Here is a 16,930-nt window from a genome sequence, read left to right on the forward strand (position 1 = left end):
CGAAACCAGGTTTAATTGACTGCTTCAGTGTGTTACCACATTACTACGTGATTCAAACACGAAAAAAACCCAAGATCTGGCCAACAAGTATGCGAAGAAGGCAAAATCATGAGCCAGATGCGGGCATAACCCAGACCTAACCCAGACATAACCGGTGTTATCCTCTAAAATATTGATCGAAACCAGGTTTAATTGACTGCTTCAGTGTGTTACCACATTCCTACGTGATTCAAACACGAAAAAAACCCAGGATCTGGCCAACAAGTATGCGAAGAAGGCGAAAGTATAAGCCAGATGCGCGCATTTCCCAGACCTAACCCAGACCTACCCGGTGTTATCCTCTGAAATATTGATCGAAACCAGGTTTAATTGACTGCTTCAGTGTGTTACCACATTACGACGTGATTCAAACACGGAAAAAACCCAGGATCTGGCCAACAAGTATGCGATGAAGGCAAAATCATGAGCCAGATGCGGGCATAACCCAGACCTAACCCAGACCTAACCGGTGTTATCCTCTAAAATATTGATCGAAACCAGGTTTAATTGACTGCTTCAGTGTTTTACCACATTACTACGTGATTCAAACTCGAGAAAAACCCAGGATCTGGCCAACAAGTATGCGAAGAAGGCAAAATCATGAGCCAGATGCGGGCTTAACCCAGACCTAACCCAGACCTGACCGGTGTTATCCTCTGAAATATTGATCGAAACCAGGTTCAATTGACTGCTTCAGTGTGTTACCACATTACTACGTGATTCAAACACGGAAAAATCCCAGGATCTGGCCAACAAGTATGCGATGAGGGCAAAATCATGAGCCAGATGCGGGCATAACCCAGACCTAACCCAGACCTAACCGGTGTTATCCTCTAAAATATTGATCGAAACCAGGTTTAATTGACTGCTTCAGTGTGTTACCACATTACTACGTGATTCAAACACGGAAAAATCCCAGGATCTGGATCAGGATCTTTTTTCCGTGTTTGATCACGTAGTAATGTGGTAACACACTGAAGCAGTCAATTAAACCTGGTTTCGATCAATATTTCAGAGGATAACACCGGTCAGGTCTGGGTTAGGTCTGGGAAATGCGCGCATCTGGCTTATTCTTTCGCCTTTTTCGCAAACTTGTTGGCCAGATCCTGAGTTTTTTCCGTGTTTGATCACGTAGTAATGTGGTAACACACTGAAGCAGTCAATAAAACCTGGTTTCGATCAATATTTTAGAGGATAACACCGGTGAGGTCTGGGTTAGGTCTGGGATTTGCGCGCATCTGGCATATACTTTCGCCTTTTTCGCAAACTTGTTGGCCAGATCCTGGGTATTTTCCGTGTTTGAATCACGTAGTAATGTGGTAACACACTGAAGCAGTCAATTAAACCTGGTTTCGATCAATATTTCAGAGGATAACACCGGTTAGGTCTGGGTTAGGTCTGGGTTAAGCCCGCATCTGGCTCATGATTTTGCCTTCTTCGCATACTTGTTGGCCAGATCCTGGGTTTTTCTCGAGTTTGAATCACGTAGTAATGTGGTAGCACACTGAAGCTGTCAATTAAACCTGGTTTCGATCAATATTTTAGAGGATAACACCGGTTAGGTCTGGGTTAGGTCTGGGATTTGCGCGCATCTGGCATATACTTTCGCCATTTTCGCAAACTTGTTGGCCAGATCCTGGGTATTTTCCGTGTTTGAATCACGTAGTAATGTGGTAACACACTGAAGCAGTCAATTAAACCTGGTTTCGATCAATATTTCAGAGGATAACACCGGTTAGGTCTGGGTTAGGTCTGGGTTATGCCCGCATCTGGCTCATGATTTTGCCTTCTTCGCATACTTGTTGGCCAGATCCTGGGTTTTTTTCGTGTTTGAATCACGTAGTAATGTGGTAACACACTGAAGCTGTCAATTAAACCTGGTTTCGATCAATATTTTAGAGGATAACACCGGTTAGGTCTGGGTTAGGTCTGGGATATGCGCGCATCTGGCTTATACTTTCACCTTTTTCGCAAACTTGTTGGCCAGATCCTGGGTTTTTTCCGTGTTTGAATCACGTAGTAATGTGGTAACACAGTGATGCAGTCAATAAAACCTGGTATCGATCAATATTTTAGAGGATAACACCCGTTAGGTCTGGGTTAGGTCTGGGATTTGCGCGCATATGGCTTATACTTTCGCCTTTTTCGCAAACTTGTTGGCCAGATCCTGGGTATTTTCCGTGTTTGAAACACGTAGTAATGTGGTAACACACTGAAGCAGTCAATTAAACCTGGTTTCGATCAATATTTTAGAGGATAACACCGGTTAGGTCTGGGTTAGGTCTGGGTTATGCCCGCATCTGGCTCATGATTTTGCCTTCTTCGCATACTTGTTGGCCAGATCTTGGGTTTTTTTCGTGTTTGAATCACGAAGTAATGTGGTAACACACTGAAGCAGTCAATTAAACCTGGTTTCGATCAATATTTTAGAGGATAACACCGGTTAGGTCTGGGTTAGGTCTGGGTTATGCCCGCATCTGGCTCATGATTTTGCATTCTTCGCATACTTGTTGGCCAGATCCTGGGTTTTTTTCGTGTTTGAATCACGTAGTAATGTGGTAACACACTGAAGCAGTCAATTAAAACTGGTTTCGATCAATATTTTAGAGGATAACACCGGTGAGGTCTGGGTTAGGTCTGGGATTTGCGCGCATCTGGCATATACTTTCGCCTTTTTCGCAAACTTGTTGGCCAGATCCTGGGTATTTTCCGTGTTTGAATCACGTAGTAATGTGGTAACACACTGAAGCAGTCAATTAAACCTGGTTTCGATCAATATTTCAGAGGATAACACCGGTTAGGTCTGGGTTAGGTCTGGGTTAAGCCCGCATCTTGGTCATGATTTTGCCTTCTTCGCATACTTGTTGGCCAGATCCTGGGTTTTTCTCGTGTTTGAATCACGTAGTAATGTGGTAGCACACTGAAGCTGTCAATTAAACCTGGTTTCGATCAATATTTTAGAGGATAACACCGGTTAGGTCTGGGTTAGGTCTGGGTTATGCCCGCATCTTGCTCATGATTTTGCCTTCTTCGCATACTTGTTGTCCAGATCCTGGGTATTTTCCGTGTTTGAATCACGTAGTAATGTGGTAACACACTGAAGCAGTCAATTAAACCTGGTTTCGATCAATATTTCAGAGGATAACACCGGTTAGGTCTGGGTTAGGTCTGGGTTAAGCCCGCATCTGGCTCATGATTTTGCCTTCTTCGCATACTTGTTGGCCAGATCCTGGGTTTTTCTCGAGTTTGAATCACGTAGTAATGTGGTAGCACACTGAAGCTGTCAATTAAACCTGGTTTCGATCAATATTTTAGAGGATAACACCGGTTAGGTCTGGGTTAGGTCTGGGATTTGCGCGCATCTGGCATATACTTTCGCCTTTTTCGCAAACTTGTTGGCCAGATCCTGGGTATTTTCCGTGTTTGAATCACGTAGTAATGTGGTAACACACTGAAGCAGTCAATTAAACCTGGTTTCGATCAATATTTCAGAGGATAACACCGGTTAGGTCTGGGTTAGGTCTGGGTTATGCCCGCATCTGGCTCATGATTTTGCCTTCTTCGCATACTTGTTGGCCAGATCCTGGGTTTTTTTCGTGTTTGAATCACGTAGTAATGTGGTAACACACTGAAGCTGTCAATTAAACCTGGTTTCGATCAATATTTTAGAGGATAACACCGGATAGGTCTGGGTTAGGTCTGGGATATGCGCGCATCTGGCTTATACTTTCACCTTTTTCGCAAACTTGTTGGCCAGATCCTGGGTTTTTTCCGTGTTTGAATCACGTAGTAATGTGGTAACACAGTGATGCAGTCAATAAAACCTGGTATCGATCAATATTTTAGAGGATAACACCCGTTAGGTCTGGGTTAGGTCTGGGATTTGCGCGCATATGGCTTATACTTTCGCCTTTTTCGCAAACTTGTTGGCCAGATCCTGGGTATTTTCCGTGTTTGAAACACGTAGTAATGTGGTAACACACTGAAGCAGTCAATTAAACCTGGTTTCGATCAATATTTTAGAGGATAACACCGGTTAGGTCTGGGTTAGGTCTGGGTTATGCCCGCATCTGGCTCATGATTTTGCCTTCTTCGCATACTTGTTGGCCAGAGCTTGGGTTTTTTTCGTGTTTGAATCACGTAGTAATGTGGTAACACACTGAAGCCGTCAATTAAACCTGGTTTCGATCAATATTTTAGAGGATAACACCGGTTAGGTCTGGGTTAGGTCTGGGTTATGCCCGCATCTGGCTCATGATTTTGCCTTCATCGCATACTTGTTGGCCAGATCCTGGGATTTTTCCGTGTTTGAATCACGTAGTAATGTGGTAACACACTGAAGCAGTCAATTAAACCTGGTTTCGATCAATATTTCAGAGGATAACACCGGTCAGGTCTGGGTTAGGTCTGGGAAATGCGCGCATCTGGCTTATTCTTTCGCCTTTTTCGCAAACTTGTTGGCCAGATCCTGAGTTTTTTCCGTGATTGATCACGTAGTAATGTGGTAACACACTGAAGCAGTCAATAAAACCTGGTTTCGATCAATATTTTAGAGGATAACACCGGTGAGGTCTGGGTTAGGTCTGGGATTTGCGCGCATCTGGCATATACTTTCGCCTTTTTCGCAAACTTGTTGGCCAGATCCTGGGTATTTTCCGTGTTTGAATCACGTAGTAATGTGGTAACACACTGAAGCAGTCAATTAAACCTGGTTTCGATCAATATTTCAGAGGATAACACCGGTTAGGTCTGGGTTAGGTCTGGGTTATGCCCGCATCTGGCTCATGATTTTGCCTTCTTCGCATACTTGTTGGCCAGATCCTGGGTTTTTCTCGAGTTTGAATCACGTAGTAATGTGGTAGCACACTGAAGCCGGTCAATTAAACCTGGTTTCGATCAATATTTTAGAGGATAACACCGGTTAGGTCTGGGATAGGTCTGGGTTATGCCCGCATCTTGCTCATGATTTTGCCTTCTTCGCATACTTGTTGTCCAGATCCTGGGTTTTTTTCGTGTTGCAATCACGTAGTAATGTGGTAACACACTGAAGCAGTCAATTAAACCTGGTTTCGATCAATATTTTAGAGGATAACACCGGTTAGGTCTGGGTTAGGTCTGGGTTATGCCCGCATCTGGCTCATGATTTTGCCTTCATCGCATACTTGTTGGCCAGATCCTGGGATTTTTCCGTGTTTGAATCACGTAGTAATGTGGTAACACAGTGATGCAGTCAATAAAACCTGGTATCGATCAATATTTTAGAGGATAACACCCGTTAGGTCTGGGTTAGGTCTGGGATTTGCGCGCATATGGCTTATACTTTCGCCTTTTTCGCAAACTTGTTGGCCAGATCCTGGGTATTTTCCGTGTTTGAAACACGTAGTAATGTGGTAACACACTGAACCAGTCAATTAAACCTGGTTTCGATCAATATTTTAGAGGATAACACCGGTTAGATCTGGGTTAGGTCTGGGTTATGCCCGCATCTGGCTCATGATTTTGCCTTCTTCGCAAACTTGTTGGCCAGATCCTGGGTTTTTTTCGGGTTTGAATCACGTAGTAATGTGGTAACACACTGAAGCTGTCAATTAAACCTGGTTTCGATCAATATTTTAGAGGATAACACCGGTTAGGTCTGGGTTAGGTCTGGGTTATGCCCGCATCTGGCTCATGATTTTGCCTTCTTCGCATACTTGTTGGCCAGATCTTGGGTTTTTTTCATGTTTGAATCACGTAGTAATGTGGTAACACACTGCAGCAGTCAATTAAACCTGGTTTCGATCAATATTTTAGAGGATAACACCGTTTAGGTCTGGGTTAGGTCTGGGTTATGCCCGTATCTGGCTCATGATTTTGCATTCATCGCATACTTGTTGGCCAGATCCTGGGTTTTTTCCGTGTTTGAATCACGTAGTAATGTGGTAACACACTGAAGCAGTCAATTAAACCATGTTTCGATCAATATTTCAGAGGATAACACCGGTTAGGTCTGGGTTAGGTCTGGGAAATGCGCGCATCTGGCTTATACGTTCGCCTTCTTCGCATACTTGTTGGCCAGATCCTCGGTTTTTTTCGTGTTTGAATCACGTAGGAATGTGGTAACACACTGAAGCAGTCAATTGAACCTGGTTTCGATGAATATTTTAGAGGATAACACCGGTTAGGTCTGGGTTAGGTCCGGGATATGCCCGCATCTGGCTCATGATTTTGCCTTCTTCGCATACTTGTTGGCCAGATCCTGGGTTTTTTTCGTGTTTGAATCACGTAGTAATGTGGTAACACACTGAAGCTGTCAATTAAACCTGGTTTCGATCAATATTTTAGAGGATAACACCGGTTAGGTCTGGGTTAGGTCCGGGATATGCCTGCATCTGGCTCATGATTTTGCCTTCTTCGCATACTTCTTGGCCAGATCCTGGGTTTTTTTCGTGTTTGAATCACGTAGTAATGTGGTAACACAGTGATGCAGTCAATAAAACCTGGTATCGATCAATATTTTAGAGGATAACACCCGTTAGGTCTGGGTTAGGTCTGGGATTTGCGCGCATATGGCTTATTCTTTCGCCTTTTTCGCAAACTTGTTGGCCAGATCCTGAGTTTTTTCCGTGTTTGATCACGTAGTAATGTGGTAACACACTGAAGCAGTCAATTAAACCTGGTTTCGATCAATATTTTAGAGGATAACACCGGTTAGGTCTGGGTTAGGTCTGGGTTATGCCCGCATCTGGCTCATGATTTTGCCTTCATCGCATACTTGTTGGCCAGATCCTGGGATTTTTCCGTGTTTGAATCACGTAGTAATGTGGTAACACACTGAAGCAGTCAATTAAACCTGGTTTCGATCAATATTTCAGAGGATAACACCGGTCAGGTCTGGGTTAGGTCTGGGATTTGCGCGCAACTGGCTTATTCTTTCGCCTTTTTCGCAAACTTGTTGGCCAGATCCTGAGTTTTTTCCGTGTTTGATCACGTAGTAATGTGGTAACACACTGAAGCAGTCAATAAAACCTGGTTTCGATCAATATTTTAGAGGATAACACCGGTGAGGTCTGGGTTAGGTCTGGGATTTGCGCGCATCTGGCATATACTTTCGCCTTTTTCGCAAACTTGTTGGCCAGATCCTGGGTATTTTCCGTGTTTGAATCACGTAGTAATGTGGTAACACACTGAAGCAGTCAATTAAACCTGGTTTCGATCAATATTTCAGAGGATAACACCGGTTAGGTCTGGGTTAGGTCTGGGTTAAGCCCGCATCTGGCTCATGATTTTGCCTTCTTCGCATACTTGTTGGCCAGATCCTGGGTTTTTCTCGAGTTTGAATCACGTAGTAATGTGGTAGCACACTGAAGCTGTCAATTAAACCTGGTTTCGATCAATATTTTAGAGGATAACACCGGTTAGGTCTGGGTTAGGTCTGGGATTTGCGCGCATCTGGCATATACTTTCGCCTTTTTCGCAAACTTGTTGGCCAGATCCTGGGTATTTTCCGTGTTTGAATCACGTAGTAATGTGGTAACACACTGAAGCAGTCAATTAAACCTGGTTTCGATCAATATTTCAGAGGATAACACCGGTTAGGTCTGGGTTAGGTCTGGGTTATGCCCGCATCTGGCTCATGATTTTGCCTTCTTCGCATACTTGTTGGCCAGATCCTGGGTTTTTTTCGTGTTTGAATCACGTAGTAATGTGGTAACACACTGAAGCTGTCAATTAAACCTGGTTTCGATCAATATTTTAGAGGATAACACCGGTTAGGTCTGGGTTAGGTCTGGGATATGCGCGCATCTGGCTTATACTTTCACCTTTTTCGCAAACTTGTTGGCCAGATCCTGGGTTTTTTCCGTGTTTGAATCACGTAGTAATGTGGTAACACAGTGATGCAGTCAATAAAACCTGGTATCGATCAATATTTTACAGGATAACACCCGTTAGGTCTGGGTTAGGTCTGGGATTTGCGCGCATATGGCTTATACTTTCGCCTTTTTCTCAAACTTGTTGGCCAGATCCTGGGTATTTTCCGTGTTTGAAACACGTAGTAATGTGGTAACACACTGAAGCAGTCAATTAAACCTGGTTTCGATCAATATTTTAGAGGATAACACCGGTTAGGTCTGGGTTAGGTCTGGGTTATGCCCGCATCTGGCTCATGATTTTGCCTTCTTCGCATACTTGTTGGCCAGATCTTGGGTTTTTTTCGTGTTTGAATCACGTAGTAATGTGGTAACACACTGAAGCAGTCAATTAAACCTGGTTTCGATCAATATTTTAGAGGATAACACCGGTTAGGTCTGGGTTAGGTCTGGGTTATGCCCGCATCTGGCTCATGATTTTGCCTTCTTCGCATACTTGTTGGCCAGATCCTGGGTTTTTTTCGTGTTTGAATCACGTAGTAATGTGGTAACACACTGAAGCAGTCAATTAAACCTGGTTTCGATCAATATTTCAGAGGATAACACCGGTTAGGTCTGGGTTAGGTCTGGGAAATGCGCGCATCTGGCTTATTCTTTCGCCTTTTTCGCAAAGTTGGTGGCCAGATCCTGAGTTTTTTCCGTGTTTGATCACGTAGTAATGTGGTAACACACTGAAGCAGTCAATAAAACCTGGTTTCGATCAATATTTTAGAGGATAACACCGGTGAGGTCTGGGTTAGGTCTGGGATTTGCGCGCATCTGGCATATACTTTCGCCTTTTTCGCAAACTTGTTGGCCAGATCCTGGGTATTTTCCGTGTTTGAATCACGTAGTAATGTGGTAACACACTGAAGCAGTCAATTAAACCTGGTTTCGATCAATATTTCAGAGGATAACACCGGTTAGGTCTGGGTTAGGTCTGGGTTAAGCCCGCATCTGGGTCATGATTTTGCCTTCTTCGCATACTTGTTGGCCAGATCCTGGGTTTTTCTCGTGTTTGAATCACGTAGTAATGTGGTAACACACTGAAGCTGTCAATTAAACCTGGTTTCGATCAATATTTTAGAGGATAACACCGGTTAGGTCTGGGTTAGGTCTGGGTTATGCCCGCATCTTGCTCATGATTTTGCCTTCTTCGCATACTTGTTGTCCAGATCCTGGGTTTTTTTCGTGTTGCAATCACGTAGTAATGTGGTAACACACTGAAGCTGTCAATTAAACCTGGTTTCGATCAATATTTCAGAGGATAACACCGGTTAGGTCTGGGTTAGGTCTGGGTTATGCCCGCATCTGGCTCATGATTTTGCCTTCTTCGCATACTTGTTGGCCAGATCCTGGGTTTTTTTCGTGTTTGAATCACGTAGTAATGTGGTAACACACTGAAGCTGTCAATTAAACCTGGTTTCGATCAATATTTTAGAGGATAACACCGGTTAGGTCTGGGTTAGGTCTGGGATATGCGCGCATCTGGCTTATACTTTCACCTTTTTCGCAAACTTGTTGGCCAGATCCTGGGTTTTTTCCGTGTTTGAATCACGTAGTAATGTGGTTACACAGTGATGCAGTCAATAAAACCTGGTATCGATCAATATTTTAGAGGATAACACCCGTTAGGTCTGGGTTAGGTCTGGGATTTGCGCGCATATGGCTTATACTTTCGCCTTTTTCGCAAACTTGTTGGCCAGATCCTGGGTATTTTCCGTGTTTGAAACACGTAGTAATGTGGTAACACACTGAAGCAGTCAATTAAACCTGGTTTCGATCAATATTTTAGAGGATAACACCGGTTAGGTCTGGGTTAGGTCTGGGATATGCGCGCATCTGGCTTATACTTTCACCTTTTTCGCAAACTTGTTGGCCAGATCCTGGGTTTTTTCCGTGTTTGTATCACGTAGTAATGTGGTAACACAGTGATGCAGTCAATAAAACCTGGTATCGATCAATATTTTAGAGGATAACACCCGTTAGGTCTGGGTTAGGTCTGGGATTTGCGCGCATATGGCTTATACTTTCGCCTTTTTCGCAAACTTGTTGGCCAGATCCTGGGTATTTTCCGTGTTTGAAACACGTAGTAATGTGGTAACACACTGAAGCAGTCAATTAAACCTGGTTTCGATCAATATTTTAGAGGATAACACCGGTTAGGTCTGGGTTAGGTCTGGGTAATGCCCGCATCTGGCTCATGATTTTGCCTTCTTCGCATACTTGTTGGCCAGATCTTGGGTTTTTTTCGTGTTTGAATCACGTAGTAATGTGGTAACACACTGAAGCAGTCAATTAAACCTGGTTTCGATCAATATTTTAGAGGATAACACCGGTTAGGTCTGGGTTAGGTCTGGGTTATGCCCGCATCTGGCTCATGATTTTGCCTTCTTCGCATACTTGTTGGCCAGATCCTGGGTTTTTTTCGTGTTTGAATCACGTAGTAATGTGGTAACACACTGAAGCAGTCAATTAAACCTGGTTTCGATCAATATTTCTGAGGATAACACCGGTTAGGTCTGGGTTAGGTCTGGGAAATGCGCGCATCTGGCTTATTCTTTCGCCTTTTTCGCAAACTTGTTGGCCAGATCCTGAGTTTTTTCCGTGTTTGATCACGTAGTAATGTGGTAACACACTGAAGCAGTCAATAAAACCTGGTTTCGATCAATATTTTAGAGGATAACACCGGTGAGGTCTGGGTTAGGTCTGGGATTTGCGCGCATCTGGCATATACTTTCGCCTTTTTCGCAAACTTGTTGGCCAGATCCTGGGTATTTTCCGTGTTTGAATCACGTAGTAATGTGGTAACACACTGAAGCAGTCAATTAAACCTGGTTTCGATCAATATTTCAGAGGATAACACCGGTTAGGTCTGGGTTAGGTCTGGGTTAAGCCCGCATCTGGGTCATGATTTTGCCTTCTTCGCATACTTGTTGGCCAGATCCTGGGTTTTTCTCGTGTTTGAATCACGTAGTAATGTGGTAACACACTGAAGCTGTCAATTAAACCTGGTTTCGATCAATATTTTAGAGGATAACACCGGTTAGGTCTGGGTAAGGTCTGGGTTATGCCCGCATCTTGCTCATGATTTTGCCTTCTTCGCATACTTGTTGTCCAGATCCTGGGTTTTTTTCGTGTTGCAATCACGTAGTAATGTGGTAACACACTGAAGCTGTCAATTAAACCTGGTTTCGATCAATATTTTAGAGGATAACACCGGTTAGGTCTGGGTTAGGTCTGGGTTATGCCCGCATCTGGCTCATGATTTTGCCTTCTTCGCATACTTGTTGGCCAGATCCTGGGTTTTTTTCGTGTTTGAATCACGTAGTAATGTGGTAACACAGTGAAGCTGTCAATTAAACCTGGTTTCGATCAATATTTTAGAGGATAACACCGGTTAGGTCTGGGTTAGGTCTGGGATATGCGCGCATCTGGCTTATACTTTCACCTTTTTCGCAAACTTGTTGGCCAGATCCTGGGTTTTTTCCGTGTTTGAATCAGGTAGGAATGTGGTAACACACTGAAGCAGTCAATTAAACCTGGTTTCGATCAATATTTTAGAGGATAACACCGGTTAGGTCTGGGTTAGGTCCGGGATATGCCCGCATCTGGCTCATGATTTTGCCTTCGCATACTTGTTGGCCAGATCCTGCGTTTTTTTCGTGTTTGAATCACGTAGTAATGTGGTAACACACAGAAGCTGTCAATTAAACCTGGTTTCGATCAATATTTTAGAGGATAACACCGGTTATGTCTGGGATAGGTCTGGGTTATGCCCGCATCTGGCTCATGATTTTGCCTTCTTCGCATACTTCTTGGCCAGATCCTGGGTTTTTTTCGTGTTTGAATCACGTAGTAATGTGGTAACACACTGAAGCTGTCAATTAAACCTGGTTTCGATCAATATTTTAGAGGATAACACCGGTAAGGTCTGGGTTAGGTCTGGGATATGCGCGCATCTGGCTTATACTTTCACCTTTTTCGCAAACTTGTTGGCCAGATCCTGGGTTTTTTCCGTGTTTCAATCACGTAGTAATGTGGTAACACAGTGATGCAGTCAATAAAACCTGGTATCGATCAATATTTTAGAGGATAACACCCGTTAGGTCTGGGTTAGGTCTGGGATTTGCGCGCATATGGCTTATACTTTCGCCTTTTTCGCAAACATGTTGGCCAGATCCTGGGTATTTTCCGTGTTTGAAACACGTAGTAATGTGGTAACACACTGAAGCAGTCAATTAAACCTGGTTTCGATCAATATTTTAGAGGATAACACCGGTTAGGTCTGGGTTAGGTCTGGGTTATGCCCGCATCTGGCTCATGATTTTGCCTTCTTCGCATACTTGTTGGCCAGAGCTTGGGTCTTTTTCGTGTTTGAATCACGTAGTAATGTGGTAACACACTGAAGCCGTCAATTAAACCTGGTTTCGATCAATATTTTAGAGGATAACACCGGTTAGGTCTGGGTTAGGTCTGGGTTATGCCCGCATCTGGCTCATGATTTTGCCTTCATCGCATACTTGTTGGCCAGATCCTGGGATTTTTCCGTGTTTGAATCACGTAGTAATGTGGTAACACACTGAAGCAGTCAATTAAACCTGGTTTCGATCAATATTTCAGAGGATAACACCGGTCAGGTCTGGGTTAGGTCTGGGAAATGCGCGCATCTGGCTTATTCTTTCGCCTTTTTCGCAAACTTGTTGGCCAGATCCTGAGTTTTTTCCGTGTTTGATCACGTAGTAATGTGGTAACACACTGAAGCAGTCAATAAAACCTGGTTTCGATCAATATTTTAGAGGATAACACCGGTGAGGTCTGGGTTAGGTCTGGGATTTGCGCGCATCTGGCATATACTTTCGCCTTTTTCGCAAACTTGTTGGCCAGATCCTGGGTATTTTCCGTGTTTGAATCACGTAGTAATGTGGTAACACACTGAAGCAGTCAATTAAACCTGGTTTCGATCAATATTTCAGAGGATAACACCGGTTAGGTCTGGGTTAGGTCTGGGTTATGCCCGCATCTGGCTCATGATTTTGACTTCTTCGCATACTTGTTGGCCAGATCCTGGGTTTTTCTCGAGTTTGAATCACGTAGTAATGTGGTAGCACACTGAAGCTGTCAATTAAACCTGGTTTCGATCAATATTTTAGAGGATAACACCGGTTAGGTCTGGGTTAGGTCTGGGTTATGCCCGCATCTTGCTCATGATTTTGCCTTCTTCGCATACTTGTTGTCCAGATCCTGGGTTTTTTTCGTGTTGCAATCACGTAGTAATGTGGTAACACACTGAAGCAGTCAATTAAACCTGGTTTCGATCAATATTTTAGAGGATAACACCGGTTAGGTCTGGGTTAGGTCTGGGTTATGCCCGCATCTGGCTCATGATTTTGCCTTCTTCGCATACTTGTTGGCCAGATCCTGGGTTTTTTTCGTGTTTGAATCACGTAGTAATGTGGTAACACACTGAAGCTGTCAATTAAACCTGGTTTCGATCAATATTTTAGAGGATAACACCGGTTAGGTCTGGGTTAGGTCTGGGATATGCGCGCATCTGGCTTATACTTTCACCTTTTTCGCAAACTTGTTGGCCAGATCCTGGGTTTTTTCCGTGTTTGAATCACGTAGTAATGTGGTAACACAGTGATGCAGTCAATAAAACCTGGTATCGATCAATATTTTAGAGGATAACACCCGTTAGGTCTGGGTTAGGTCTGGGATTTGCGCGCATATGGCTTATACTTTCGCCTTTTTCGCAAACTTGTTGGCCAGATCCTGGGTATTTTCCGTGTTTGAAACACGTAGTAATGTGGTAACACACTGAAGCAGTCAATTAAACCTGGTTTCGATCAATATTTCAGAGGATAACACCGGTTAGGTCTGGGTTAGGTCTGGGAAATGCGCGCATCTGGCTTATACGTTCGCCTTCTTCGCATACTTGTTGGCCAGATCCTCGGTTTTTTTCGTGTTTGAATCACGTAGGAATGTGGTAACACACTGAAGCAGTCAATTGAACCTGGTTTCGATGAATATTTTAGAGGATAACACCGGTTAGGTCTGGGTTAGGTCCGGGATATGCCCGCATCTGGCTCATGATTTTGCCTTCTTCGCATACTTGTTGGCCAGATCCTGGGTTTTTTTCGTGTTTGAATCACGTAGTAATGTGGTAACACACTGAAGCTGTCAATTAAACCTGGTTTCGATCAATATTTTAGAGGATAACAACGGTTAGGTCTGGGTTATGCCCGCATCTGGCTCATGATTTTGCCTTCTTCGCATACTTGTTGGCCAGATCCTGGGTTCTTTTCGTGTTTGAATCACGTAGTAATGTGGTAACACACTGAAGCTGTCAATTAAACCTGGTTTCGATCAATATTTTAGAGGATAACACCGGTTAGGTCTGGGTTAGGTCTGGGTTATGCCCGCATCTGGCTCATGATTTTGCCTTCTTCGCATACTTGTTGGCCAGATCCTGGGTTTTTTCCGTGTTTGATCGCGTAGTAATGTGGTAACACACTGAAGCAGTCAATAAAACATGGTTTCGATCAATATTTTAGAGGATAACACCGGTTAGGTCTGGGTCAGGTCTGGGATTTGCGCGTATCTGGCTTATACTTTCGCCTTTTTCGCAAACTTGTTGGCCAGATCCTGGGTATTTTCCGTGTTTGAATCACGTAGTAATGTGGTAATACACTGAAGCAGTCAATTAAACCTGGTTTCAATCAATATTTCAGAGGATAACACCGGTTAGGTCTGGGTTAGGTCTGGGTTATGCCCGCATCTGGCTCATGATTTTGCCTTCTTCGCATACTTGTTGGCCAGATCCTGGGGTTTTTTCGTGTTTGAATCACGTAGTAATGTGGAAACACACTGAAGCTGTCAATTAAACCTGGTTTCGATCAATATTTTAGAGGATAACACAGGTTAGGTCTGGGTTAGGCCTGGGTTATGCCCGCATCTGGCTCATGATTTTGCCTTCTTCGCATACTTGTTGGCCAGATCCTGGGTTTTTTCCGTGTTTGATCACGTAGTAATGTGGTAACACACTGAAGCAGTCAATAAAACCTGGTTTCGATCAATATTTTAGAGGATAACACCGGTTAGGTCTGGGTTAGGCCTGGGTTATGCCCGCATCTGGCTCATGATTTTGCCTTCTTCGCATACTTCTTGGCCAGATCCTGGGTTTTTTCCGTGTTTGATCACGTAGTAATGTGGTAACACACTGAAGCAGTCAATAAAACCTGGTTTCGATCTATATTTTAGAGGATAACACCGGTTAGGTCTGGGTTAGGCCTGGGTTATGCCCGCATCTGGCTCATGATTTTGCCTTCTTCGCATACTTCTTGGCCAGATCCTGGGTTCTTTCCGTGTTTGATCACGTAGTAATGTGGTAACACACTGAAGCAGTCAATAAAACCTGGTTTCGATCAATATTTTAGAGGATAACACCGGTTCGGTCTGGGTTAGGTCTGGGTTATGCCCGCATCTGGCTCATGATTTTGCCTTCTTCGCATACTTGTTGGCCAGATCCTGGGTTTTTTTCGTGTTTGAATCACGTAGTAGTGTGGTAACACACTGAAGCTGTCAATTAAACCTGGTTTCGATCAATATTTTAGAGGATAACACCGGTTAGGTCTGGGTTAGGTCTGGGTTATGCCCGCATCTGGCTCATGATTTTGCCTTCTTCGCATACTTGTTGGCCAGATCCTGGGTTTTTTTCGTGTTTCAATCACGTAGTAATGTGGTAACACATTGAGGCAGTCTATTAAACCTGGATTCGGACAGTATTTTAGAGGATAACACCGGTTAGGTCTGGGTTAGGTCTGGGTTATGCCCGCATCTGGCTCATGATTTTGCCTTCTTCGCATACTTGTTGGCCAGATCCTGGGTTTTTTTCGTGTTTGAATCACGTAGTAATGTGGTAATTCACTGAAGCAGTCAATAAAACCTGGTTTCGATCAATATTTTAGAGGATAACACCGGTTAGGTCTGGGTTAGGTCTGGGTTATGCCCGCATCTGGCTCATGATTTTGCCTTCTTCGCATACTTGTTGGCCAGATCCTGGGGTTTTTTCGTGTTTGAATCACGTAGTAATGTGGTAACACACTGAAGCAGTCAATTAAACCTGGTTTCGATCAATATTTTAGAGGATAACACCGGTTAGGTCTTGGATAGGTTCGGGATATGCCCGCATCTGGCTCATGATTTTGCCTTCTTCGCATACTTGTTGGCCAGATCCTGGGTTTTTTTCGGGTTTGAATCACGTAGTAATGTGGTAACACACTGAAGCTGTCAATTAAACCTGGTTTCGATCAATATTTTAGAGGATAACACCGGTTAGGTCTGGGTTAGGTCTGGGTTATGCCCGCATCTGGCTCATGATTCTGCCTTCTTCGCATACTTGTTGGCCAGATCTTGGGTTTTTTTCATGTTTGAATCACGTAGTAATGTGGTAACACACTGCAGCAGTCAATTAAACCTGGTTTCGATCAATATATTAGAGGATAACACCGGTTAGGTCTGGGTTAGGTCTGGGTTATGCCCGTATCTGGCTCATGATTTTGCCTTCTTCGCATATTTGTTGGCCAGATCCTGGGTTTTTTTCGTGTTTGAATCACGTAGTAATGTGGTAACACACTGAAGCTGTCAATTAAACCTGGTTTCGAACAATATTTTAGAGGATAACACCGGTTAGGTCTGGGTTAGGTCTGGGTTATGCCCGCATCTGGCTCATGATTTTGCCTTCTTCGCATACTTGTTGGCCAGATCCTGGGTTTTTTCCGTGTTTGATCACGTAGTAATGTGGTAACACACTGAAGCAGTCAATAAAACCTGGTTTCGATCAATATTTTAGAGGATAACACCGGTTAGGTCTGGGTTAGGTCAGGGATTTGCGCGCATCTGGCTTATACTTTCGCCTTTTTCGCAAACTTGTTGGCCAGATCCTGGGTATTTTCCGTGTTTGAATCGCGTAGTAATGTGGTAATACACTGAAGCAGTCA

Source organism: Colletes latitarsis, chromosome 3 (genome assembly GCF_051014445.1).
Source record: "Colletes latitarsis isolate SP2378_abdomen chromosome 3, iyColLati1, whole genome shotgun sequence".
Lineage (NCBI taxonomy): Eukaryota > Metazoa > Arthropoda > Insecta > Hymenoptera > Colletidae > Colletes > Colletes latitarsis.